Here is a 26,826-nt window from a genome sequence, read left to right on the forward strand (position 1 = left end):
AGCGGTCTTGGTGCGGGGGGGTGGCGCGGAGCTGCACCGGCGCGTGTGGCGAAGGGAGCGCCAGCCGTCCTGTGAGCACTGCCCTCACCCTGTCGTGATAGGAGCCTCATCCAGTCCAGGGGTGAGTGTGGGGTTGGCCCCCACCTCAGGAGCATCATACTGTGGGGCTGGCGCGCTCTGTCGCGACAGGAGCATCATCCAGTCAGAACGTGAGGGTGAGACTCACACGGGGAGGCCGTGGATTATCCCTCTCTGGAGACATTCCAAACCCACCTGGGCGCGTTCCTGTGTCACCCTGCCTTGGCAGAGGGTTGACTGGGTGTTATCATGGGTCCCTTCCAACCCTAAAGACTGTGATTCTGTGGGGCTGCACCAGCCCCTGTCGTGACAGGAGCCTCATCCATCACGAGTGTGCAGAGGTGAGGGCCGTGTGCCTCGGTGCTGTGACGGCGGCTCACTCCCCAGAGGTCCTGCCCTGCGCTGGCGCTGAGCAGTGTCCCCAGTTGCCGTCGCACACATCCCAGTGACAGCACACTCAGCCCCGGCGATAACGTGAGGAGGAATAAACTGCACGCTGTGATTTCAGCGCGGGTGTGGGGTGAGGTACCAGCTTTCCTCAGCACTGTATCTCGGCTCTGGCACAAGCACAGGAACCGATAGAGAACACAGAAAACTGACTGATCCATCCAATCCCACCCAGTAATTTACGGGAACTTCAGTGAACACAAACCAGAGAGAAATCAGCGCCAACTGACATTAATACACCTGCAACACACGCACAACACAGCAAGCAGCTCAGCACACAGCATAAACACCTTCAAAACTTGGTGCATATGCATGTGCAAATACCAAAGCTGATCCCTACATGTGTGCTGGCTTACATAAATGCAGATCCTACATACAATCTGCATTTCCGCCACTTACAAACCACCCACAGCACCATGCTATAAGAAACTACATGTCTGATCTGGAATGAAATATCTTAGTCTTAACCTCTGTGCTAGAAAAGGGATGGAGAGGGGACAGCCCATATAAAATTATGGTGTTCTAGGGTACGTGTACAAAAAGTACGTGTACAAAAGTACAACTGCTCTAAAAGACTCCTCTGTGAATGGCCAAAGTCCAAGAAAGGAGAACTTGACAGCCCACACTTCACAGGGCAGTTGAATGAAAATTCCTGAGCTAGATCTGATGACCTAGTTCAGGTAAGGCAATTACTTATTCCATGCCATGCCCATATTAATTTCATCTTGCTTATCAGCAAGATTAATCAGCATGGCCAAATGTTGCATCAGTACAGTTATGTTGCTTTTCATACCTCACACTACACCTAAATAGACTTAGCCTGTTACAGAGGTGAAGAATTTAACTGTAGTTTATACAGTTTACTGTAATTTCTTAACCAGTTATAATAGTTTTTTTCATATGGTATGAACCCATGATGCCACCATCCCCGAAACATATATATATGCATATGCAACATTAAAAATACATGATTTCCACAATAATTCCATATGGAATAATGCCAGCTACTTGAATTAATGTATTTCATTACCAGCTCAGTGTATCTCTATGAGTAGTTTCTTCCCTTCTGCCACATTAATAAAACCTGCATTATATATAAGTTTTTTGTAAAAATACATTTACCAACCAATATTTGTACACACAAGCTTATTTACTAGCCTTCATATACAAGTGCACGTGTAAAGGACTTGAAAGTCCTGCCTTTCATTTTCTTACCATTTTAAAGTATTACAATTAAGCATCTCTGTCAATTTTCAAAACAAAATGATACTAGTAAGAAACCCAGGTCACATTTCATATTGTTTCTCCCTGTGTTACATTTCCTGTGTCATTCTTGGTTTCTTTTTTGTGCCTGTTTCCTAAAGGCCTTATGGAAAATTATTTTAAGCATACCAGAGGCATGGCACATGCAATTAGATCTTGGCAGAGGGTAAAATAAAGTAGATACTGTGTTCTTTCTATCTAACTTGTTAACAGGAGGAAATGCTGCTAGGAAGGCAAACAGAGTCTGAATTCTAGCAAATCCTGGAGAACTCTTGGCATTCTCTGGGGTTCACTAGTTCAGCTACAGTCTGACAACTCCCATTCGTTGTTTCTCTCTCATCTATTCAGTACAGAGAATTTGATTCTTCCCCTTTTTTTCCACCCTATATAAAATCTGGAAAGAACCTGGAAGCACAGTCCTCTGCCTGTGTTTATTTCTGTCACGTGTTCTGTTATGGCTCAGTGAATTTTGAGAGAAGAATGGCTGAATTAAGGACTTTTCTACAGTTCTTTCTCTTTCAGAGCAGAATAACCTCTACATTTCCTTCACAGTCCTTTCCCTGTCTTTCTCGAGAAGTGCAGGACCACTGCTGCTGGCCAGTGAGGACTCCTTTGCAGGTGATACCTTCCAAATCCTCTGACAGCTACACATTTGAAAAACATTTGCAGATACAATTCATGGTCTAGACAGCACAGTGCAGAACGAGCTACAAATACCCATGTAGACACTGCAGCAGAAGCAGTACCTGCTAAATTTGGCATCACTTGAGATCATACAAATTTAGAATTGTGAGTTGAAATCAGTGTTGTTTCCCATCGGTCTGCAAGGATTCATAACGCTTTCCATGACATTCGTCTTGCTTCTTAAAGAAGATGGTTATCTAAAGGAGAGGGTTATCTAAAGATGGTTATTTTGACCAAATCAATATGACAGCACCTCAGCTCTGCCTGAAGCAAACGAGCCCATGAAAGCTTCCAGGCAATTCATGCTTCCAGCAGGTGCAGAGAGCTTTACATTCTCCATTTTTAAGGAAGGAAATCAATTCATTTTGCTGCTGCGAAGTCGTAGTTTGTTATTAGAGTGGAACCCCTCTGAGTGGTACCTGGGAAAGAAACACAACAAAATGGGGCAGTTTGGGCCTTGTTGAAATTCCATTCACATAATGGAAGTATATATTCACTACTATCTTTTTTCACTGTAATATATTAAGAAGAAGCAGCCAACACATCAGGCAGCAGCATTAAAACAGTTCCTGTAATGCTTACTAATTGAAGTAAATGGGAATTTGGCCTGAGAGAGGACTGCAGGATGCTTTCCTTCAAATTGCAATAACATTAAGTCATCCCTACTGCTGCAAAGCAGATTCACAGCAGAGTTACTGGTCATAATGTGAATTGTCTCTTGCTGTACTCAAACACATATGTTTCGTAGCTCAATTTTCAATCAAGATTAATAGTTTTGAGTGGAGCTAAACTCAGCATGGAAGAGCACAACATAAAATGCCAGTTGTTGAGCCAATACACATGAATGCTGACCTGCAATAGGATCTCTTTCAGTGAACATAGACAAAGTGAATATTCTGCTTAATTGTGCCAAATTATGTCATGATTTTTGCCAACTGGCTAATTGCCTAATGGGGCTTATGTTGAGACCACCAAACTCATTGCTCTCATCACCCTGGCTGATTTCAAATACAAGTCTTCATGAGTGACAAATGGGGGCATTGTTTCTTCCTCCCACAGTACTATTTTATTCCTCTGAAATTACAGTTATTAAAATGTTTCAGCCAGTTGAAATCTACTAAGGCATATTAAAATGCTGCAAAACTGCTGTATCAAAGTGGAAAGGTTTTAAATCTGCAGTTCTGTCATAGGATAATGCAGTTTAAATATAGTAACTATTTTTTCCAGTCAGCTTGCTCTTTGAATTAATGGTATTATGTCAAAGGGGGTTTTTTTTGACTCTCTCCCCCTTTAAGAAGCTTATAGATTAAACAGCAAAATGCAAAAAACACTGAGACTAAAACAGTTACACAAACCCAGCAGAGAAATCAGTGATACAATGCGAGTTTGGATGTTGATGAAGATAATATGACTTTATTCTGAATAATTTTTATTCCTAGGCAATGTGCATTCCTGTATCAGCAGCAGGTAGAATTTGACTTCCACTGAGACTGAGAGACTATGAACACAAAGGATGGTGTTGCTGCTGGGAGATTTCTAGAACTGGATCTCTGTTCCTGCACAAAGAACTCCTTGCTGCCTTGGAAGTGTAAAAGAGGCACCGAGACAGAGTCTGAGCTCAGTGACAGTAACCATGAGAGATCACTGTTTGGCTTGGTAGATTTCTTATTTTATTTTTATATCCTATTCATGGTCATTTGGTTCATCTCTGAGGACTCCATTAGAGTATTTGCCACAGTAATCTCCATTTCCCTGCTTGGAAAAATCTTTCTGTGTATCCCTTACTGGTTTAAGTATAGGAGTATGGGAGAAACATTTTATCAGAACCAAAGTCCATTATCCATATCTGAAAAAATAATTTCTCCTTATTTTGATGGTGAGTCAGTTCCCTGGACAAGAAATCAGCTGGACTGTTATTTTAGAAAATGCACAGCAACTTTAGAAATAAAACACTGGTTGGTGCCCACATGATTTGAATTCTTATCTCATCCTGACCTGATTTTTCCATCTAATTATGATCTAATTCTGATTAATTTGGCAGCTCTCTGCCGTTTCTTTTCTTCTATAAATATTCCTTGTGGGCTTCTGGATCTCAGTTTTGCTCTCTGTAGATGGGGCTGGGGATACTACCAAGCTTGTAGGGGGCTGCATGGCCTAGCACAACGTTTATAAAATGGTAGTTTGTTGTTTGTAAGGTGTTACAGAATTGCCCTGTATTTTACATCTGTAACAAGGTGATAGGGTGTCATAGCTGTGATCCTGTTGTGTAGTACTTACCTGTAGAACTTCATAGTGCTACACAGGGTGCACTCAATTGTGCAATAGAAAGTTGAATTACTTTAGTGGTGGTCATGGGCCACTACTTCCTGAGCAAAAAGTTACTCAGGCTTTGTACAGTAAGACTCTGGTTTAAGTGAACCGTGTGAATTACTTGTTTTTAGAATGTCTTTGGTTTTTTTATTCCCTTGACCCTATCAGCAGCAGTGTTTGTACAACAAATATTTCCCTTTTTTCAGAGTTCTTGCATGGTACCATGAACAGATCTACCATGCCACGGTCTTCTGTCATTCCATGTATTTGCTGAATCACAAGGAAAAGTCACACTCTCTCTGACTTTTCAAGATTGAAAGGAAGACATGCAGGTGCACTCCATGTAGGTGAGAAGCAATAATGTAAGATTGAACAGCTTTTCTTACTCATGGAGATGACTCCATTTTCAGGCATTGTTTGGGACTAATGGCACATGACTACCACTCTTCTTAGACGTGTGACACTTTGTGATATGACACAAGCCGAAGTTTCTGTGTTTCTTGTGGAGGATTTCCTCTGAACTCACAGGTAGTTATTAGTAATACAGTGAAGTAGCACACCTCAGTTTTCAGACAATGATAAAATTCTTGTATGCCATCAAACAAGCTCTTCTGTTGGTTATGGGGTATATTAAATAGAATTTCCAAAATGCTATTTAATATTAAATTCTCATGAGGTGATTTTTTTTTTCCTCTCTGTCATGAAATAAGACAAAATGAGGGATTGAAACCAAGTGCTCTTTTTGGTTTACCAGTTAAAGTCTTCCAGTCTGAACCCTCAGAAATCTGTGTAACCCACAATCCACATGGGTTTTGTTTTTTAAAAGGCGATATTTTTGTGGTAAGACTAGTGGGTACAGTGTGTCTGTCACCTTCCCCTACCTTTCTAAGGTTTTCACAAATGCTTCCTAACATGGGCTATTCAGGAGGAAAAAAGAACCTGCTGGACTGCCTTCATTCTCTATTAATGTGACTCTAACCAAACCTGAACATGTTTTTCTTTAGTGGAACAAATGTTATATTGATCTCCTATGCTTCCATTTCCTCACCTCATTTCTACCACTTAATACAATCTATCTAGGTATTTCACAGAAATGACAGCTTTTTGAAGGGGATTTAAGATCCCAAATTACCTGTGGTAGGTTTTGGTCACTCACAAAACAGAAATTCTTACAGTTTATCTGTCAGAACTCAATGCTTCCAATATAAGACATCTGGGTTTTTATGGTTTTTTATGCATAGATTTATTATATGTCAATGGTGTTGCATGTGAACTCAAATTATCCTGACCTACAATTCTTGTTCTATTTCAAGGTTTTGGATTTCTAAAAGATTGTTTAACTCTTGGGTGGTTTTTTTTCCCCCAGTTCTGTTAGAAAAAGAAAACCTCCCCTGAGTCATATTTTAAAAATACTGTTAAGCTCTTAAAGCTGCTTCTGCTCCCATGTCACAAAGCATTATTGAAAAGATATTCATTTTTACCACCTACAATTGCTCAGATGGAGAACTTAAAGAATTCTTTTCTACTCCCATGTTGAAACTCTGCCGGCAGCATTCTTGTTCCTAGAAGTGAGCTACAATGATTTTCCTGCTCTGTGCAGGTTGGGCTTTTTGTCAGAACAATGCTAGTGAGCTTATAATTTGATATTAATAACATTAACAAACATTATTATTATTAACAATAATAATAGTAATGCTGATACTGTGGTTATTCTTACTTGATTATTTGCATTTGCAGCTTCTAATCAAGGGTCTCGAGCATTTCATAAACCTTAAAAAAATGAAAATTATGTTACAGAATATCCCTGAGAGAACAGGATTGTCATCCCCGTTTCACAAAAACGGGAGCTGAGGTTCAAAGTCACAGTCACACAGTCTATGGCAGAACTAGAAATAGAAATGGTCTCCTGGCTCCCAGTCCTCTTTCTTCTCCTGTCACCCTAAATAGTTTCTAGTGTGGTTTTGTAAGACATTTATCACATAATTTTCAAAAATCATGTCGTATTTGTTAAGGAAAAGTAAAAAATAATTTTAAAAATTTAAAAAGTGATGAAAAAGAGAACATCTAATTTTTGCATGAGGTTGCTGAAATTATTTTAGCCGTTTTATGGGTGATGCCATCCAAGTTTCATGAGTTAATCCTGACCATAAGTACACCTAAAATAGGTATCTTTGCCTCCAGCTAATCAAAAGGCTTACTGCCTAAATAATTTATGTATAACCAACTAGTGGAAACTAGATCTTCTGTGATTTCCCTAGACACATATTCCGCATGTATCATGTATATCCTTGCCTATTTCTGATACTCATTTGAAATTCAGTTGGGACATTTCAGAACACTTTTGTGCTCCAGCTGTATAGCTCTAAGAAAAAGCCAGCTGGAGACATAATACAGGATCGTTGAACTGGGCGAAATAATGTTTAGAATCCAAGTGCACAGTAGATGAAGATTCTGACTTTTTCTTAACCAACAATGGGTTAGAATTTTGAGAAATACAGTTCTAATTCTAACACTGGCACATGTGGGTAAGCACTTCATCTCTCTGCGTTACTAATGGCATTTAGTAACAAAATTCAGTTACAATATAGTGATAGGCAGGCAAAGAGATAAATATGAGATATCAGGGGATGATTAAATAAAATGAAAAATTAAATAATCTAATTTTCTTGCTGGAAATGTGAAAAACATATAGCACCATGCTGTGCTTTTTTGGACAGATTTGTGTAATGTTGCCTTCAATGGAGTAGTGAAAAGAAGCTTGGATTGAAGGAGAAAGTGAAAGCATCATCAGACATTGTCCTGCCGTATTCTGACTGCAAATTCAAGAATCTCTGGCTGAAATGGAGGGTACAGTACAAACTGTCTATCTGGGGTTCATTGCTTTTATCCAGAATTCCTAACTGGAAAATATATTCTGTCTCTTCTGGATGGCAGCTGCTAAAAGACAATTCTTGCTCCCGTCTGCTCTGTGTGCCAGGAATGCTGTGGACTGTTTACTGTTCTTGTTGAGACTTGCTGCAAAATTAGGGCCACGTCTTAGCTTCAGTCAGCCATGCAGGAGTGGGAGGAGGAGCACCGGGTACTCCAGGAATAATTTAGGTGTGGCAGCCAGAAATTTTGCAGCACTGAAAGAACACAACAGGCATTCTTGCTACTCCACTGCTGGCTGGTGCTGCCTTCACCTGGGGAGTTTGTGGCAGCACTGAAATGGAACAACACTTGTGGAGCTCTTCAGACCTGTGCAAAGGGAGGGAGAAGCACTGTTGTTCCAAATCACAGCATTTGACATGCACCTCTGCCTCCCCAATCCAAAAATGCACTTCCCTTCTCACAGTTAGCAATGTCACCATGTTCCTCTGTCCTGGTGTCGCCTGGGATAGAGTTAATTTTCCTCCCAGTAACTGGTGTAGAGTGGTGTGAGTGAGGGGCTGCGTGGTGTTTAGCTGCCTGCTGCGTTAAACCACCTCCTATTCCTGTCTTTGCGTATTCCATCTCTGCACACTTGAAATTCCTTCAGGCCTGAGCCTCGGGGCAGTGTGTTCAGTTCATGTACCATTCCCAAATGTGAATCTGATTACCTTGCAGATACAAGAGTCTACTCATTTCAAATGTCACAGAAAAAAACTAAGAAGAAGAATTAAAATCTCATTGAGAGTGGTAAAGACATGAATTGGTTCTGGCCTGTGTTCACGTAGCACCTGTTTGTGACAACTGTAGGAAGGGATAAGTGGATTTGCTAATTCATATTTGCTGTGCAGAACTCCCTGCTGCTCTGCAAAGCTGGGAGATCTCCACTGATTAAACTGATCTTTAAAGGCAAGCACCACTTTGAAAAAAAAAGTCCAATCACCGAGCTGTAGGAATCTGGCAGGTATTCCTTCAAAGCCTGGGGATGCTCATCTTCCATAAGAAAACTTGGAGCATTCAATATTCTCATATGTTGAGACAATTTTAGGGTGGTTTTGTGATACCTGTTAAGGCCTCAAAGTACTGGAATTGGGGGCATTTTGTAGTCATTTTATGATGGATATGATGTGCTGCAGCCATGAACAACTTCTGTGGCTTCTGTGTTTCTTTCTGTACCGACATTTTGGCTGATGGGAAAGAGATGTCTTTCCACGTGGCATGGGATGTATGCAGCTCATCTCAACTCTTATTAAATGTGATGTCCAATTTTTTTTATCAAACCCCTAATCTCCTATCCATTAACAATTTTTGTTTGAAAAAGTGTGGTTGCCACTGGAAACCATGACATACCAGTTAATCCTTTTGTTTGATCCTGGCTTACACAAGACTGGGTTTTGTTACTCTTTCTGTACATTTTGATTCCTTCTGAATCATCCAAACAAGAGGTCTGAAAGCCATTATACACCAAAGCAGTACCAGTAGTTTATTTTTTTGCTGTTTTGGCTCAAAGAAGCATCAATTCACTTATTCTGATTAGCAAAGAGGCTCAGTTAAATTCATTCTCACTTCAATTCAATGAGAGGACGTTTTCTTTCTCCTAAGTGCAATGAAATAAAAAGCAGAAATTGAAGAGGGGTTTGGGTTGGTTTGTTTGTTTTTGATGAAGAGAATATAAAAATCTTGGGCTATAAATTCACCATGACAGTAAAAATACATGTCAGATTTTGGGATGGGTTGGCTTTGTGCCAGTCAGCACTCCATACGCTGGACCATGTGTTGGCTTCATGAACCTTTTTTACTTTATGCTGCCATAATCTTTATATGTCTGTCCTCTCACAAGCTGAATAAATGTCATGTAGGACATTCTGTCCCATCTGTCACAAGTGCTATTGTGTGTCTGGATCCGTATTGGATTAGTATTGATGAGAGATCCCAGGTATTCTACACAAAACGTGTATTAAGGACGATGTATAGAAAGTACAGATATGAAAACAGAGCTCTTTTGGAAATAGCTGCATTAAAGCAGTCTGTTCAAACATATTTTGGAAGGTCATTCTCTTATTTCAGAGATGTTTGGGAGTGGTTTGACATTTTATTAGTAATTGTTTACTCTTTGAGGTGTAAACCAGCTGTTGTGGCTTTCACATGACTAACTGTGCAAGTATCTGAGATAAAATTTCCTAATAAATACTTCCAGAAAATTCTAGAAAAAGCTGTTCCAGATATAGAAATGCCTCAATGTCAGCTCCTCCCAGACCAAAAAGTAAGATGCAAAATAGGCAAGACAGGAATCTCCCTTTTCTGAAGGCGTAGAGTTTCCATATTTAGATCTGGAGTTCCATGGCCTTCCACCTGCCACTGGGCAGAGTGGTGACCATTTGTTGGCTTGCAGGGCAGTGTCATTTCAGAAAGAAATTCCACTTGAAATGGAGAAAGTGGCCATTTTTGTGAGGTATAGATTCAGTTACTTGCATGACAGCTGCTTGCAGAAGTAAGCCAAGCACTTAAAGGAACGATTATAAAGGCGCAGAAATTCTCAACAAACCACTCAGCTTTCTTTTAACTGGATTCACACAGAAACAACAAATAATTAATTGAGGCCAAAATACATGTCGTACTGAGTTTGCATTAGCTGGAAGGTTTGGAAATAATTAAGAGCAAAACTGTTAATACTCCATTTAAATAGCTGCTGCCTATCTGTCCAGTCTGAAAGCCCAATCTGTTGTATTCAATCAGCTTTCAGCTGCTACTTGCCAGCAGCCTAATTCCCCAGTCTTGTCTCTGTGCTGTGCTTGTGCATTCCACTACCTGCTAAGTTAAACCCCACAGTCCTGGTGCTGCATGGAGATTTCTAGTGCTATTCCAACTATCCACACTGGGTCGGAATATATCCCAAACCTGGGGCTCTGGGTATCCACACCACCACGCCTGGTTCCAGTGGAGCACCACATGGGGGAAAGGGGAGCAGCAGCTGTGTGGTTTAGCTCCCAGGATTAGGGCTGTGCTCATTCATACCATTCTCTGGGCATTTATGCTGTTGACCTGCAATATTTTCACCTCTTTTTTTTAAGTGATCTAATGCAGAGTAAGTTGCTCCCCCAAACTGCTGTTAATCATGGCCACACTGCAGGTTGAGAACATATCTCAGTTTTCCTACATCTCTCTGCACTTGTGTTGCACATTCAATACTTTGGCTGGTCATTTATATTGCAAGAGGACTAAAAGGAAATTAATAATTGTACTCCTTATTGTTTAGCTTGTGCAAGGTTCTGTGCAAATTGAGAGTGAGACTACAGGGGAGTCTCTGCTTAGGCCTGACAGTTCTAAAGCTGTGTGGGGAGTGTGGAAATACAGTGCAGTGAAAGGTGTTTGCAGCTGAAGAGGTATTTTAAGCCTCAAACCTGTACCACCAGTTCTTTGCTGAGAAATGTGTGTTAAAAATGACAAAGTTCATTGCACAGGCATTTGGAAGGCACTAAAGAGCAATTCATTGACCTTTGCAGATTAAGTAATGCATATTGTCATAAGGAAGTGCTAGCTGAGCAACAAACAGCAAATGCACACACTTATCCTTCATTAACCCCTCACTGGAGGCAGTCAGGATTTCCTGATCCAAACGTGGTTCATGTTCTTGGCATCTGGAGTGTTTTCAGGGGGCACATCTGTCAGAGGATGCTCCATCCTCAGCCTGCCTTTTTTGTCCCTGAAAGTATACCTAGGCAGGAAAGAGGGAAGAGGGCTGTGGGGATGGGTGTGCAGATGGAATACTGAAGGCTCTGTGCTTGGCTCCTGAGTCCAACAGAGGCCTCAGTGCCTGTGTGCCTCAGTTTTCACTGAATTTAATTGGACTGAAATGTTTGCAGAATACACAGAGAAACTTCCACTTGAAGGCAGCAGCAAAGAGCAGTTTTGCTGCTTTTGCAGAACATTTATATTACAGAAAGAGGACATGAATGAAAATGAACCATGTGTATAATTCAGAATTTGTGTGCAATAAAGGTTAAATATGTTCTTTTTTTCTTTTATAATTCGTTAGCTCATTTATTTAATTTATCAGAAAAAAAATTATAGAAAACTTTTTTTTTCTGGACAATGAAATGATCTGTTCAAGTACAAATGAATATGTCACATTCCTATATTATTTGCAAGAAGATGAATGAGTGTGTCTCTCCTTCTCCAGCCTTTCTTCCACTTTTCTAATTCTTCAGGAAGATTATTTTCAGATTCACTGTGTTGCTTTTTCTTTATGTGGCTTGTTGCACACTGAAATAAATTTGCCACACTCTTGCTTACACAGTGTTTTAAAAACTACTTTTATTTAGAAATTCTTGGTACAACATTACACATTCTCAACAATTAAATCAGTGAAAAAGAAGAAAAATTCTGTTCATCAGTCTTAGCACTTGAACTCATAATTGTGTGTCAGATGTAGAAAAAAAAAAATTGGAGCTCTCCAGAACCCCTGGACAGGAGAATCCCTTTACCAGGACATTGAGATAATTTATCTGGGTGACTTAGAAAAAATGCTAGATAAGACTGAAATTTGGAGAGGCTGAGCATGTCCAGTCTCAGCCTTTGGATTATCAAGAATAAATCCAGCAACTGGCATGTGAATATGTTAATGCTGTAGATTCTAGCATGGAAACAGGAAACTGTATTTATGAGGCAAAAATATATCAGCGATTAATTCAGTTCTATATATAATATATACATTTTACAGATACAAAATCTTTGCCAAAACATGCATAATTTGCAAGTACACTGAAGTTGGAAAATGCCAGAATAAAGGTTGCCTTTTCATGCATATGCCCTAAAGGAATCTTTAATTACAAGATTCCTGGCTTCTTTTTCTAACACTGAAATTTTATCATTTCAATGCGTGCTTGATTTTGAAGTCTTAATATTTTCTCTTTTAAATAAAGACTTAGGGATGCATTTCCCCAGGTTTAAAAGAAAAGCAACAACATTGGAAAACAACAATATTCCATCCTTCTACCATCACCAGACTGCAACCTCTCTGTGTCATCCCAGGAGCCTCCTGAGCAGATTTACCCAATGCTGGTGTGGTGCTGAAGCCTGAGCGATGATCCCGTGTGTCTTCTGTCATGTGACAAAGCTACAGCTGTCAGCAAGAGGACTGGAAGGTGAGGCAGCACCTGAGCAGAGTTTTAAATTAGTTACTTATTATTGCTCTCTCTCATCTTTTTCATTATAGTCCATATTGTGCAACCATTATCAGCCTTGCTTGGAGCAGCCACGTGAATTTCCCATATGCACAGTCACTTCTACCCATGCAAATGAATGTAAAACTTTGATTTCTGATTTGCTCACATTTTACATCTCTTTGCACTTGGTTTCTGCAGCTGAGAGTGACAGCACATAGTGCTACAGCCTTCAAATCCAGGTCCGTGTGCTGAGGAGGGTCCCACTTGAAGCTGATTGTTTTTCCTCGTGGCTGTTAAGTCAGAGTAGTCACACTGACAGCACAGAAGTTGATAATGATTTATCACACATCCAGTGCACTAATCATTATGCCTCATTGTCTGCCTCTTTCTACTGTGGATTGAAAAGTTTTGATCAATAGTGGCACCATGCAAAGCCTCATAAAATTTGTACATTTCCTAGAATCTCTTTCCATGTTTAGGTATTTTATCTCTCTAACCAAGGGGGCAATATTTCAAATCTCTCTGTGCACTATAGAAATGCCCCAAAACTAGTATGTACCTCTGCTGCACTAAAAAGGCTGTGCATTCCCAAATTTCAAATAGAAGAGGAGGGCTGAGGACTCTGGAGCCTGATTCCAATGAGAGAGCTTAGAGGCAGAAAAACATCCTACCTGTGAAGACTCAGCCAGAGTATGAGAGGGTTAAATACTTACTTTATGTTGCTTTTTTAGTTGATTAATTTAAACCAGGACTGTGCACCTGGTACTGAAACTGCAAACTGAAAGTTCTCTTTGAGATCTGGAAACAGCAACAGGCTTGCTTCCATAAATAATACTGAAAGTTAAACAGTGATTTCACAAGGTCCAGGACGTAGTATAAATAAGAAAGCAGAAATATCCAGGAAATCCTTAGTTAACAAATGTTTTGTTTTAAACATTATATGCTTTTCTTGATCTCTGAAAATCATCTTCACAGTAGACAGTAAACTGAGAGAAGTAAAAAGAAAAATTTTCTCAGACTTGAGCAAGATATTTTGTCATACTGAAAGAAGGGTTTGTTCTGGAGCCTTTCAGTGTTAATCCAAAAGCTCACAGACCTGGTGAAAGGTTAAAAAGCAATGAAATACTCTATTAATGACACCAAGCTTGTGTCAAAAAGTTTCAGATGCTGTATGCTGACACCACATATCACAGCATTCAGCAACTGCAGGAGAATGGATTAGTGCAATGCTTGGAATTGAACCATCCCAAAGGGGTTTTTAGGCATGTTGGGCCAAATTCAGCCAGGAGGTAACTGCATAGATTTGACTGGATTTATACCCTGAGAAATGTGGTCTTTTTTGTTGTGGTCAAAATGTAATGCTCAGGTTAAAACTGGGCATCTGTACAAAAGTTGTGACTCTTCTTTTTAAAGAAATAATTTAAAATGTCATCCAGTTATTTCAGGTAAGCACGGGTGCTACTTCAGATCAGTGATTCTGCTGTTTTCATTTTTGGCTTCTAGACCAAACTGGGCTGCTGAAAAGTGAAAAGGAGGGAAATGGGGGAAATTCTGCAAAACTTTTTCCACATACAGTGTACACCACTTGCTGTTTCTGTGTCCCCGTTGTCCTCAGGCCACCCCATTCTAGATTCAGGACCTGTTTCAGTCACAAGTGTTCCTGTTCTGTCTAAAGCATCATCTCTGTCTGGTATTTATTACATAGTCCAGTGGACTGAACGACCTGTGAGCGGGACAGATGCCAGAGGAAAACAAGCACAGGCTGGAGGCAGCCAAAAACCTGCTGACATTGAGTCATTGAGAAGCTCTGAGGGTTTTGTCCTGGTTTGGTTTGTTTATGCTTTTTTCTATCTATGTGGTTTTTGAAAATCACAAATTCTACTCTGGAAAATACATATTTTGGCTTTGTACAGGTTTCTAAATTCTGTTCAGCCCACTCAGCAGTATATTAACTTCTGCCATATGATTTGTTTTTCTCTTACGGTCTCCATGGGAAAAAAAGATGTTGAAACTGTAGTCCTTGTTGTGTGATGTTTAGGTTTATTATTTCTATGCTTGCATTGCATGTAAGTGAGGGAAAGAAAAAATTAGCCATGAGCTCCTGGGCAGCTTCAGGAAGCCTGGTGCTTGTACAGAGCTGATGTGAAGTGTGGCAGCGGGCAACCGTTCCTGTATCAGAGGGAAGGATTTTCCTTGCCCTGTCTCAGAGCAGTGGGGAGGCATTTCAGCAGCCATTACAATAATTTCTTAATCTCAGGAGGCTCAGAGTTGCTGTAGCAACCTTTTGCTAGATAAGAATTTGGCTGGTGAAGCCCCACAGGAATCTGCTCCCACTCTTGCCTAACCTCTCACATCACTGGTCTCATCTGCCACAGAGAAACCCCAGCTGTGAATCAGGCAGGGTGAGGGACCCCTTTCCACAAGTTCCTCACAGAACTTTCCCCTAATTCCTGCAATCAGATGCTTTTTGACAATTTTCCGTGGAGACGGAGCTTTGCTGTGTGTATGGAGTTCTTCTCTGCCTGAACTTGAATTGTAAAAGTGGTCATAGTAAATTTTGTGCACACAAACAAGCCCTTATTCATGCACTTGCAGATCCAGACAGTGAAGATGCAAAAGCAGGGAGTGCCGTTTGAGAGATCGGTGTGGGAAGTTTGACTGGGAGGCAGCAGGAGCTGTGGTGACACAAAAGAACTATTATAAAGTCACCAAGGGGATCAGGCAGATGGGAGCAGACTTGAGTAGGAAGGAATACAGACAAGGTCCCCAAAGCCTGTTACTTAGATTTGGATAAAAAATGATGTGTGAAGTTGGTCAGAGCATGAGGGGATGCATCACTCCTAAACCAGTTCCTTCAGAAGTGTGAAGTAGTTTCTGGAGTAATGAAAGACATTTTTTTGGCCTTCCAAATTGCTGTATGGTTGAGAATAATATTTGGGAGGTTTTATTTATAAATAATTTTGCCCAGTGGTTATAGAGAAAAGACAGTCCATATTTTGGACTGTTGCCTCCTATTTCTAATTCTACAGATGATTGACATTGTCAAACCACAGGCATGGGTGCTGCCTTCTGTTGTAACTCTGGAGGACGACATGGCATAACTGTTGTTTCCCTTTTATATATTGTTCAATGATTATTACTTTTGAACCAGGACACGTAGGGCCAGTTCCTTCCCTGGTTTCCTGCTCCTACTCCCAGATCTGCTTCTGTAAGTCATTATTAGTCTGCTTAGATTAAAATATCAGTCACGGAGCAGGTACCAAAATCAGTGGTAAGTTGAAATAATGTGCTGAGCTGAAGAACTAGGTGGCTGAGGAGCCAGCCCACACTCCTTTTTGCCAGATGTGGTGCAGGGCTGCTGCTTCTGAGGGGTAGAAAGCTGAGGAAATTCAGTGTGAAGCTGTCCAGCAAAGGGAGCTGTGGAGAGCTCCAGGCTCTTGCTATACCAGAGATGCACCAGCTTAACAAAAAAATCCTGAGTCTGTGAGGTTAAACCAGGCTGAATCCCTAATGTTAATGCAAGATTTAACTCTTGCAGATACTATTTCAAGTTGTACAGGCAGTCACTAAACACAACCAACTGTGAAAAATATAGTTAAAAAAAAGTTTAATTTGTGCATTTAATGATTCTCACTGGTTTAAAGCCCAGGTAAAGCAGGGCGAATTCCAGAAAAAGAATCACTGGTTTGTTTGGGTTTTTTTTTTAAACCAAGTACTTTCCAGTCTGAAGCACTTTTTAATTATGCAGAGAAGAAGAAGATCCATCCTGGCAGGTTTCTTGGGCTGCAGGGAGCTGTTAGGCCTCAGACAGAAAATGGGCCCATGTATGGTTATAGTCAGCCGAATGTGTCGCTGAGTGGCAGCGAGGAAGGCGAGTGGGCTTTGGAGAGCTGACTGATCTCCGTGCTCTAGCAAAGGAATCAAAACTGAATATGGACTGTGCCCTAGTTAGACTTATTCTAACTACCCAGAGCTGTGTGTCACTTCATGCAATTTGGGCTGCAGCCTGAGCTCTGTTTCGGGGGTGTCGTGTATATGTTTTTTACTGTATATTTTTAAAAGAGCACCCAGTTCTGAGGAATCTATTCCCAGCTGAAGCACACAAGCTCTGGAAAGGTCAGAGAGAGGCATCTCTAGCTTTGGTAAATAAACAAATCTCTTCTCTGTGGCTGGGATGTTGTATTAATAGCAGTAGATTTGGTTTCGCATTGTGGAGCTCCTCCTGTTTCATTGCTATTGAAGATAAGAGAACACAAAATGTTCTGTCACCCTCCCTGTGAGAAAACAAGCCAACAGGCAGAGACTATTATATTTAAAGATATTACTGAGGCAAAGGCTTGGAGCACACAAACACCCAGGTTTATATTCAGTAACTACTGGATACCATCACTGGCACATCAGTAACTCGGCCTTAGTTAATGCCTCGCATGAAAGAATTTGCAAGACAAAGTCACTGCATGAGAAATAAACTAAAAATAAGGGTTGAGCCTTAAGCAGATGGAAGGATTGAGCCTTAATTTTTCCCTTTTGCATTTTTCTTAGTGATTCAGTGCAGCAAAAAATTAACAGGTCTTTTCTGCTTCTTAACCTGTGCGCCCACCAGTCTGCTACAGTCAGGTTTACTTCAGCTGGTAACCTGGAGTTATTCCTTCATCACAGGACACCAGGACTGAAGAAGTTTTTCTCAGCAGTTCCTCACAGGAAGATTTCTTGTGAAATTGTAAAACCCCCTAGCTTGGCAGCAAGCATGTGTAAAATAAACTAACAGAGCTGTACCCTAGAGCTTCCCTACCCAAGTTCTTTGGGAATAATTAATTCTAAAGTTTCACATGTAGCATATTTTACTTGGGAATACGCACCTCCTGGGTGGAAGGCAGACAGCCTAGTGGGTAAGAAACGTGATGGGAAGAAATGAAGAATTTATCCTTAACTAGTTGACATATATGACACAAACCATTGCTACCCTAACACTGGTCACTATTACATGAGTTGATCCGTGCTCAGGATGTACTTCTTGTCCTTGGTGGCACCGTTGCTCCAGTTGGGCGTCAGTCCAAGAAGGAGACAGTCTTCTCCTCTGCAAATAAGCATCTTCTGTTGGAGAGCAGATTGCTCGAGATAAGTAAAAATAAACACGAACCAAATCAGATAATTCTTCTCTCAACAGTAATTTTCCTTGTCCTTGAAATGTCCTCAGCTACAGGTTTATTTGTTTCCCTGATGCTCAGGTAGAGAGTCTGTTCAGAGGGGAGTTATTTTGCATGCAGGAGGCGTTTTGGAAAACTGCACCTCTACATAGGATTCATAAACAAACCAAATGACTCAACAGAAAGAAGTTACATGCAGTGAGATTTTTTCCTCTAGGGGTATTTTTAGAGCAAGAAAATAAAAATATCGGCAGAAGATAGACACCAAAATCACCAAAATTGTTCTCTCTTCAGTCTGACCAGTCTGGAATTTAATTTCTGGGCTTGTTGTGGCCCCCAGATAGCATTCCACCTTTCTGTGTTGTGGGAGAAAGTCTCAGCTGAGGTTAAGATGCTGCTTGTACGTGTTTGTAAGTGAATATCATTTCCTATCTGCTGCACTCATTGCATTTTACATGAAAGAGGAATTAATTATTTCTTCTAGATCAGCACATATGCAAATTCCTCTAAAAAATTCAAAAGAAATTCTGGGCAGAGACAATGGACTTCTTTGACAGCTACTGATGAGTCTTTAAGATGATTATAAATGTTCAGTGAAAGTAACAATTTTTGTAGTTAGGAATAAAAAAAAGGTAATTGTTCCATATTGTAGCTTCCTTACCATTTGAGAACAACCCCAAATTTAATTCTGCCATCACAGGAATTTTTGGCTGAGTTACATGTGAGAAAAGATTTCCATTTTGAGCATGAAATTTCTTTTAACTGTGATTTCTGATACAGCATATGCCATAGAAATGAGGAAAAAATCCCTGCAGTTTGTGTGAGGGCCTTCTGATGCTTCTGAAGGATTCTGTGTGCCTCAGTGTGTTAATGCTTGAAAGGATTTAATCCAGATGGTTTTGGAAAGGAATGAGTTTTATTTGTACCTGATACCAATAAGATTTTCTTTTTCAAACAGATTTAATAGTCATAAGAGCTGTGCTGTGAATAAGGGATTCTAAATAAAATTTAAATCTTTGCATGCAACATTTTTCATTTAATTACATCATAAGATACTAAAATTGAAATATTTATTTTCATTTTAAGTGATATCATTGTGGAATTTCAAAGCCACAGGTAACCACTACATTTATGTAATGACCACTGAAAAAATAGTGCTAGAAACAGAGAGTATCAATTTGAATTATCCCAAGAATATCATGTTCTTGAAAGGTAACCAATATTAAACACCCAATACATGAGAATAATAGGGAAATTAATTCTTTTGTAACTTCAGTATTGATCCAGTTTTTGTCTTTCTAAAAATGAACTTGTGTAAAGGGTGTGTGCAGCTGAACTTTTGGGTAGTGATTTGGGCAGATTGAACCTGATATTGAGAACTTCAGTCTGTTTGAACAGCATCTGAATTTTCCTTCAAGGTGTAATAAAAGGCAGCAAGCAGCCCCCAGCTGCATAAGCAATAAGATAATTGCTGTTCTGCTTGGCAAGGTCATAATCTGGTTCCTGATTATATGTTAATGGCAACAAATTAAGATACTTCAAGATGATGAAAGTCCAACAACATTATTTTAGTATTCCACGTGCCTGAAAATTTTGTCTTTTCTTTCAAGAATGAATCCTGTTCCCTGAAATGCAGCTGGAGAACGAGGGCAGATCAGGCCACCCTGGACCTCAGGAGATTGATAGTGTTGGCAGCTGAGGATCTAATTATGGATTATTTGGGTCGGACTCTTTTATCCCAGGTAGGTGTGACTTGATTGACTCAAAAGAGGTTAGTTCATTCAGTTCACAGGGGTTATACTTAGAGCAGGAGTGAATTATTCCCCTAAAAATTGTCATCCTATTAATCTTAAGGAGAGTCCAACAATTCCTGTAAGCATAAATAAATCTTGATTTTATATGGAATTTTAATATCTTAATGATATTGCATGAACTGCTGGCAGTTATGTATGTTATTATTACATTTGCATTAGTTCTGTGTGTTTTTAATAAAGCTCAGGATGAAAGCATGTACTCAGAAAAATACTGTTAGGATTGTTTCCTTTGCAAATTCTCTCTCTTAATTTTGCAAAGGCAGAGCCCAAACCAGATTGGCACAGTCTGCAATCCTTAAACTGACCATAAACAGGGCACATGGTGATGTAGGGTTTATTCCATATTTCAAATTTTAATTGCTTAGGAGATTGAAAAATATTGTCTACTTGAATTACATGATAACCCACAACTGGATTGCAGTATTTTGGTGTTTTTCACAGTTTCTTGCATAAGCATTTTAAAATCTCCCCACTCATTTTATCTATCAATACACAGAACATGTACAGTGTGTCTGGGAGTTATTGTGGCACTAAATAAAAGTCATGAAGTCCTGCCTTGCCACGAGCAATGCCCCATGTAAATGATGGGGTGCACTAATTAGGGCAGTCTGAGTTCCCTTTGTTTGTTCCAAAATCCTGTGGAGGAACTCAGGAGAGATCTGTCCAAGACATTACATCAGGAAAGAGGCTCAGTCTGATTTATCCCATCGTGTAGGCGACACATTTCCAGAACTCTATGTTCCACTTTAACAGATGCATACATTCTCAGAGGGGAGGACAATGAGTTTATGCAGGAAAAAGCATTCCCTGGAAAATCAGAAGCCCAGGTGATCATTCTGCATTTAGTATTTCATTTTCTGAGACTCACATGAAGGAGAGGAGCACAACCCTGCTGCCAGAGTAACCAGAAGTTATGAGTATTAATTTCCTGCCTTCCAGCACTGATTGCCTGGTAGGCATTTCTTAAGTGATAAAATTTCTGTTTTGTTTTCTGCTGTTTAACTCTGTGATCATTCAACATCCATTAGGGGAACAGGTTTTGATTAAGGGAAGATTTCACCTTGGCTTGGGAGCTTTCTAATAAAACAGTTGTTATTTTTCTAATTTGTCTTCATACTGTCCCTGAAGCACATTGAGGACACCAGGGACTGCAAACAGAGGTGCAGCTTTGCAAAAGTTGTTTTCTTTGAGGGTGAAGGTAGTTTAGGAAGATCCAGCCCCTTGTTCTCCATGTCCCTTGCTCCCAGCTCCTCACCTGCAGCTCTCCACCCCTTCAGTTTTGCTCTCACAGTTGTTTTGTGGCCATAAACTGAACAACTGAGTTAATAATCATCTTTCACCAAGAGGTTGTGATAAGCCTGACTGTGCAGTCCCACGGAGTTGTGCCAGAACCGCTGAAAAAAAATCATCGTCACCATGATTCCAGGCTGGTTTAGACTGAGGTGCCACAGAGCAGGGCAGTCCCACCTCTTCTCTTGAGTGTTCCTGAGTAAATGGAATGTGTTGGGATGTGCTAAGAAGCAACTTCAGCTGAAAGCAGAGTTCTCACTACCATTTTACTGAAGGGATTCTTGTTTTGAAGAAGCTTTGGCTGAAGCTCCACGCTATGCTATGTAGCACCCTGCAATTTAAGAAGCTGCATCCAGTTTAGGGGGGTTTTTTGCTTCCTTTTAGGTTCCAGGTGCAAATTATTGCTGGGTTTAATCTCCTGGAAACCCACATCCTCCTTGTACTCAGGGAGCAACCACAGTGTGTGCAGTAAGAGGGCAGGCTTAACCCATGCTCACTTAGTGTGTGCTTTTCCTCCAGCCAATAATCACCCCCAACTTAATTAGCTAATGCTGTGATTGGGGATTCAATATTTATGCACCAGGGAAGCCATAACATTGCAAACCTCTCTGTTGAATGCCCTTATATAAAAACTGAGGTACCCATACGGATTATTTCAAAGAAAGATAAATTGCATTAGGACTGTGTGTTTGCAGGTAAAATTGGCTCTGATGCAGCTGCTGTATCAAAGAAAAATTCCTTTATTATGAAACTCCAGTATCCATGTCTCTCCTTGTAGGATATAATACTGGAAACATTGCTGAGCCTGTGATGAGGAGTTCATCTGATTCTAAATGAACTACTCAGTAACAGGCTGTACATCTTGCAAGTAAGGAGAACACCTCCATCAAAGCATTTTGCATTGGTTTTAATTTTTTCTGTTTTCTAAAGAACCTGGGTTCGATATTATTTTTTTTTCCCCAAAAGTCTAAATTTTCAAGACTTTGCATTATAAAGTTGCGGGGTTTTTTTAAATGGGATTTTTTTTTCATGAAATGATATGAACATTTAATTTGTTTTTTTTCTGTTGACACTGAATTTTCTCATGGGGAAAATGTTTTTATTCCCCTGTGGTATATGCTTGTATCAACAAAAGTTTTTGTTTAAGGCCAAATTTATCACACTAAATAGGAGCTTTCACCATTGACTGGGTTATTCATTAACTGAGGTTACCCTGGAGTTGTTCTCATGTGTAAAAGCAAGATTTAGTGCTCAGTGATAAATCTGCTGCTCTTCTATTTGAAGGCTAATCCAGCCAATTCCAGCATGCTGAGGAGCAGACAGAAAAGCAGAAGCAGCAGCTTTGTCACAGCTGCCTGGGGCAATAAACCAGAAACCCAAACTCTCCCATCCCTTACCGTGCTCCAAGGCAGCCAGTTTTTCTCTGGCAGCTCTTTCACATTCATGCATCTTTACAATTTTTGAAGACAACATTGAGTAATATTCAAATAATATAATATTAAAAATAGCTTCATCTCCTCTAACTCAAATGTACCAAGAACAAGCCCACAAATACCAGTTTGCCCAAAGTGTTGTATCCTGGTTCCTAAGTGAGACCCAACCTTGTATGCACACATGCACACACACAGGGCTTCTCCTGATCTTATCTCTCTGGCATAACAAAAAGATCTCAGGGTAGGAGAAAAATCTCACATTTCATTTTGTTGACTCCATTAGCTCCACGAAGCTTTTTATGTTTGAAATTCCTTGTTGCAATATAATTAAAAGCGCCTTCAGGAACTGGCTTTATGTCTGTCTGTATCATATTCGTTTATTTCTACCTGTTCTGATCTTTCCATTATACTTTTCAATGAATTATCACATCACAAATGTACAGAGATTTCACTCCTGAATTGCTTTTCAGGCAGTGGCAGGGTCAGCTGAGGATACTCCAAGTGAGGACACTGACTCGTGCGCTGGGAAATTCGGTGACGTTTGAGATGTCGTTCCTTTGTGTTCCAACAATCCAAACCTCGGGCTAAGATGGGAGTTTGGGGGTCTGAACAACAATATTCAGGATCAGACTCAGGAGGTTTCACAGGGACATCAGGTTGGGAATCCTGGGCATGCCCTGAGACCACAGCCCAGAGACAGGGACTGGATTCCTACTTCTGCTTCTGTTCCGCTCCAGAGTGGAGTTTGTTAATCCAGAAAATACCATCAACAGCAGCAACTCGTTGATCTGGCTATGTGGCCAACAGAATTTACTAGGAGTTGTTTGTCAATTATTTTGAGATTCCGTGATGGGAGTTGCTACACCATATAGTTTCTTTTAACCTGATTTGTGGATGTGCCAATGGAGTCACACGGATTCACAGGATCAGAGTCGCTTCTCTTAAGCTGTCCACAAATGCTTTACATGACAATGCCATAAAATCAGGGAACTGGATATTCTGGAGTTAGAACTTGAGCTATCAGTCACAGTGTAACAGAGCTATAAAAGTGTGCATTGACATGGAGTGTGATCAAATTAATATAAACAATATACTCCCGAGCATATACTACTTATCCCACATAGATCCCACTGGCATGTCTAGATTTGGTTTCCATGTTATTCCTTGGATTTGATCATTAGGTAACACGGGGCAACATTAATATTGAAGGGAGAAAATCTTGTACAGGATAAACGACAAGAACACTCACTCTGTCAATTCTTTTATTTCCAGCAGTGAAACTGCATTATCATTGCCACAAACTAATCCCATTTTGTCCCTGAGTGCAGGAGGTCTGTAGCAGAGTGATACAAATGAATTAAACTATATTGATTATATAGAAAATTAAGTGCAAACTATTTAGCACATCCTAAGTGATTAGATGCAATAAAACGTTGCAGAGACGATTGCACAGCTGGCAAACCCAAGTCAGGAGAGAACAATCGGCCGCTCTGGGGGAGCAAGGACCTGGCTCCAGACCTTGGCTCTTCCACTGGGAGCCTGACAAACACCCTTTGTGCTGGAGGGGACAGGTGTCAGCCCCGTCCCAGCCCTTTCCCACTCCCCATTTAGATTTTACATCAAGTCTCTGTGAGCTCTGCCTTGAAATCCCATTTTTCTAAGCAAAGACAAAGGCAAACGCCTTTTATTGGCACTGGTTCCAGAGGAGCAAAGGTGTTACATAAAGGGCTGCTGAGATTTTGGATTACACAATATTTTTAAGGGGCATGTGATACCTCAGAGACTATTTATATGTACATTTGAAAGTAACTGTTGATTACCCGAACTAATTCTTATCCTAAACAGATCCACCACTAAGAAGGTACAGAAAAACAATTCTGCAGTAGCATAAAATTAAACTGACTTGTTTGTGGGTACACGAAAGGATTAAAGAGTATAATTTTACTCTCTTAGACCAAATGAATTCCTAAATTGGAAAAGCAGCTCTGTCCAAGGTCGCCTCTGTTGTTTCCAAAAATATCTCGAAACAAACGCAAGAGGGGCACTTTGTTGGGTGTTATCTAGACATATATAGTTTCAATCAAATTCTTCAACAAGTGTCAGAGTAAAAGTCAAACATTTGTCTGACACTGCCAAGTCACCGGCAAGTGAATCCCCTCAAAGGTTGAAAATAAATTTGATAACAGAATTATGAATTATGGGATGTTTTCTCTAAAGAAAAAGCCACGTTAATTTGGGATTGTATTGTAAACACCTTTTAGACATTTTATAAAAGGGTTGTCTAATTCTTTCCACAACACTGGGTGAAGTGATACAAGGTTGTGTTCACGACCCCAGGAAAATATTTATAGTGCTTTTTCCAGTATATAAGTTCCCCCCTTCCCTCTCTTTGTGTTTTATGATCAACCTTCAATTAAACCAAGAAGCAGAAAAGAACCTTCATGGTATGAGATTTTGAAGTGGTGCATTTCCCATACAAATGGCTGAAGTGCAGCATAGTAAATAAAAACCACAAAAGGAGCAGTAACACAACAGCAAGAACCCACTGTGAGTGAGCCACACTCCACCTCACTGTTAGAGCCTGCTTAGGAGCTGTGGGAGACGTTTTCTGAAGGAGATTTAATGTCAGGATGATGCTGTCACTGCCCAATTTCCCTCACTGCCTCAGGAACATTAACTGGCTCCTTTGCTGCTCCCTGAGCCCACGGGAAGGGGAAATGAAGGAGAGGAACCCTTAGGGCCAGAAGATGTAACGTGAATGTAAAATATTAGTGGAACAGGTTGTCTGTGGGTGACTTTCGGTGTTCTGATAGTTCTGTTTGCTTTTTAACGCGCTATAAAAACACGGCAGGCTCTAAGCACGGAACGAGGGAGATGGGGACAGTGTTTTATAAATACTTTATAAAACCTCCAGGGTTTTAATGCTGCAGTCCACAGAAAGCTGGTTTGGAGCACTGCATCATTTAATAGCAGTTAATAAACAAAATGTACAATTTTAATATGATTTTAATTTTAAATGTTTCCATTTTTAGAATCCCAAGTTAATCAGCCATTTTTGCTCTGGGTATTTCTTCACTAATGGCTCTAAAATTTCTCTGATAACTGCAAAGAAATGCCTAAACCCTGGTTTACTCACCAGAAAATGCTGTAGTAGTGTAAACCAAGTAAACCGCTGAATTATTCATACTTTAGAGTTTCAACTGCTGTTTAAAAAAGAGTAATCCAGTTTCAAAAAAACAAACATTAACCCCCGACAAATTTTAATTGCAGAGAATCATAATGGTTTTTAGGGTTTTTTCTGATTGAACCAGTTGTAAAATGTATAAAGAAATTGGGAGATTAGTTCCTTCTTTATTTCCCTTACTTGGTCATTATTTGTATGCAATGTAAATCTTTATGGTTTTGTTGTTGTTGCTCCCAAAGTGCAAAGCATATTTCCTATTCCATTCCAGGAAAAATAAGTAGGGAGAGAGAAAGGAATTTATCTTTGATAACGGGTAAGATCCCATTTTCCATGTTCCTGTTAACTGCATTTTTCCTGGTATTAGCAAAATGTGCAGGATTTGGCTTTATCCTGTTTCAAGAGTAGACTTAATTAAGTGCTTATTGTATAAATGAGTGGGTTTAGAACTTGAGCAGTTGCAATAAAATTTAGAAGCTTTAAAATGACATCTTCTTGTGTAATAAGAGACTGAACTGAAGCAGGAAAATAGACATTGACTTGAGTAGATCCATTTGCAGGAAAAGAACTGCAGCTCCTGGCTTTCAACAAATGCTGGAAGTGTGTCTCCTAATTAGCAAAACCAGAGTTTTTTCTTTAGTACGCAGAATGGAAGGTCAAAAAAGGGCAAAAATACACTTTTAAATAATAAATATAATTAATTCCTTTAAATACAAGGTAAAGAGTACAGTTTTAATCACATGATAAACACACTAAATACTTCCAGCACTGGATTTGTGCAACAGCCTCTCATAAATGCCTACTAAAAATCAAACCACGTTGCTCAAGACTTGTTATTTCAATTGTTTGTACTGAGAAAATCTTCCACAAACACTTGATTTTTGTTATAAATTAGAACATGTCCAATGGAACATTGATTTATGTTGGATGAAAGTCGTTCTTTCAGATAATTACTGTTATTTTTATTTGCAGTGTGCTATAAATCTGATGATGGGCCCTTTAATTCCTGCTTGTTCTGTCAGGATGAAGAACGGAGCTAAATCCAGCAGACCTTGTTTTGGCAAAACTCCCGCTGAAGTCAGGGAGGGTTTTGTGAAAGGAAGGCCA

The 26,826-nt window shown here is 40.0% G+C and overlaps 2 long non-coding RNA genes across 3 annotated transcripts; both read left to right on the forward strand.

The window, feature by feature from the left end:
- Window positions 1-6: 6 nt before the first annotated feature.
- LOC108446860 lies at window positions 7-11,682 on the forward strand. 2 transcript variants are annotated; one of them, XR_001862185.1, is made up of 5 exons: window positions 7-121; window positions 2,341-2,406; window positions 3,912-4,128; window positions 4,989-5,310; window positions 7,500-11,682. It is a non-coding gene; the product is annotated as an uncharacterized LOC108446860 (long non-coding RNA). The 2 variants fall into 2 exon arrangements; XR_001862184.1 differs by having other exon boundaries at window positions 4,989-5,129.
- An 84-nt stretch (window positions 11,683-11,766) lies between these two features.
- LOC108446848 lies at window positions 11,767-26,820 on the forward strand. Its single transcript, XR_001862164.1, has 3 exons — window positions 11,767-12,833; window positions 19,612-19,743; window positions 26,742-26,820. It is a non-coding gene; the product is annotated as an uncharacterized LOC108446848 (long non-coding RNA).
- The last annotated feature ends 6 nt before the right edge of the window (window positions 26,821-26,826 follow it).

The sequence above is a fragment of the Corvus brachyrhynchos genome, unplaced genomic scaffold (genome assembly GCF_000691975.1).
Source record: "Corvus brachyrhynchos isolate BGI_N302 unplaced genomic scaffold, ASM69197v1 scaffold114, whole genome shotgun sequence".
In the NCBI taxonomy this organism is placed as follows: domain Eukaryota; kingdom Metazoa; phylum Chordata; class Aves; order Passeriformes; family Corvidae; genus Corvus; species Corvus brachyrhynchos.